Here is a 2,417-nt window from a genome sequence, read left to right as displayed (position 1 = left end):
TCGAACTAAAAATATCGTAAACAAAATGTGAAGAGAAAAATTCAAAATAGTCCCTAACAATTACCTCAAAAGACGAGGCCCTTGACAAAAAAAAATTCAATTCGATCCCTGAATAATTATTTCGAAAGGACAACGAGGTCTTTGTGTCAAAAAAAATTAATGTTGTTTTTTTGGCACAAGGACTAATCAATTCCCAAAAAAATATTAAAAACCGAATTGGATGGATTTTTTTTTTTTTTTGAGACTTCGTTGTCTTTTCAAGATAATTATTAGAAACCGGATGGAATATTCAATCAAATGTGAACGATCACATGAAGTATGGGGGTAATGGATAAGGGTAAGATTGGAATAGTGATTTGGAGATCGAGAAAAGTAGGTGGATGGTGGCTTATCAGTGGGGCCCAATACGATAAGTAGGTGCATGTTGTTTTTTGATAGGAGCTTCTACTTTTGATACTAAGCCCACATCAGTTACAGCAAAAATATTCATAATTAAATCACATTTTCTATTTAATGATTTTGACCCAATTAACTTTTCTGTTAATGAGAATATCAATGATGGCTTGAAGAATCAAGTCATTCTAATGATGATTTTGATATCAATGTTTAATAATAAGTTTCCTAATAACATATTATTTTGATACACATCTTAAAGCTTATTATAATGCAACTAGCAGGGTGGGTCACAACTAAACTAATTTATACTTCAACCTGATTTTGATGCAATTATTGGTATTGAAAATCTGTATATATCATACCCCAAATGTACAAGACATTTGTGAAAGTGATTAAGCAAAGTTGGATGGATACAAATGATATTGTTTAGTGACATCATTAATTAATTGTTTAATTATGGGGCATTAATTAAGATAGTATTCTTTGCATTTGCAAGCAAGCTTGTCCCACCATATGAGTCACCATGAAAAATATTACGTGAGGCACTAAGCTAGAAGGTGGTGGAACCTGATAGAAGTATCCGAGAGATATTTAATTATTTCATTAAAAAACTATACAATAATTTTTCTTGGCAGAGTCTCATTATTATTTGAAAGTGAGTCATCATGGCCCATTTCACTGTCCTACCCAGTGCCAGTGTTCCACCCCCACTTTTTATGTGGGGCATTTATCTGGGGTAATTAAATAGAGTAACTGTTAACCAACTTGGAATGATCGAGTGGTCAGTTCATTCGTTTGTCTAAATAAGTGTCGGAGATTCGAATATCGCCTGCTACTAAGGGTGAAAACAGGTCAGGTCAGGCCAGACTTTGTTTTTAACAGGTCTAATCTGTCACCTACTAATTTTTTTTTACAAAATATTATTTAATATTTAAAAAAATATTTTTTAATAAACATATTTATATGTAAAATGTCATATTTAATATTTATAAGAATTTTTAAACTTTATAAAATATACAATATACAAAATTATTTATAATTAAATATAGTAAATTTAAAATATCTCATTATTTTGTTAATAATAAAAAAATTATTTATATATCCTGATAGGCCAGGCCAGGCTAATTAGTGAGCCTGGGCCTGACCTATTAATATAATAAAGCTTTTATAAAACAGCCTGAGCCTGTGCCTATTTTATAACAGGCCAGGCTGCAGGCCCCTGATAGACCGCCTGGTCTTTTTCCACCCCTAGTTACAAGATAAGATAATTTAGGTTCAGTTTGGATAAAAAACTTAATTAAATTCCTTTTAAAAAAATAATTTAAACAATAAATAGCTATATTAAAAATAGTTTATAAATAAATTATTTTGTATTTGAATTTTTAGTTCTAAAAGTATTTATTTTATAAAAATATGATAAAAAAATAGTAGTATTACGAGAGAAATCATTTTTTTTTTAACTTTTTTATAAACTTTTAAATAGTTTCTTAAAAAACTGTAATTTAATTTTAAAATTATACCAATCATTAATACTACTATTTTTTATAAATAAAAAACTCACAAAAATTACTTTATAAATGCCAAGATCTACCTACAATGTCACTAAAATGATTGCAGAAAATTACTATGGCCTTGAAGGAATTGGAATGTTTGATTATGACACAGTTGATTCGTTTACAAAAGGTCATGATTATGATTACAGAGTCAATACAATCACGAAAATCATTGATCTTTCAACTAATAACTTGTTTATTTAGGCTAATTCAGATTCAATCTTATAATCAATTTACCGGGGTATGAAGAAGTTGGAATCTCTTGATCTATCCAACAATATGTTTTATGGAGAAATTCCTCAAAACAGGAATCTTTTGACTTTTCTCGGCTATCTTAACCTATCTTACAATGATTTCTCAAATTCGAATATTTCTATCTTTTGAAACAAAAAAAAAATACCAACTAATATATTTATGTACAAATACATATATTTTTTATTTATTTTTAATATATTTTATGCTAAAGGC

Source organism: Arachis ipaensis, chromosome B06 (assembly GCF_000816755.2).
Source record: "Arachis ipaensis cultivar K30076 chromosome B06, Araip1.1, whole genome shotgun sequence".
Taxonomy (NCBI): Eukaryota; Viridiplantae; Streptophyta; class Magnoliopsida; order Fabales; family Fabaceae; genus Arachis; species Arachis ipaensis.
This window is presented reverse-complemented; position numbering follows the sequence as displayed.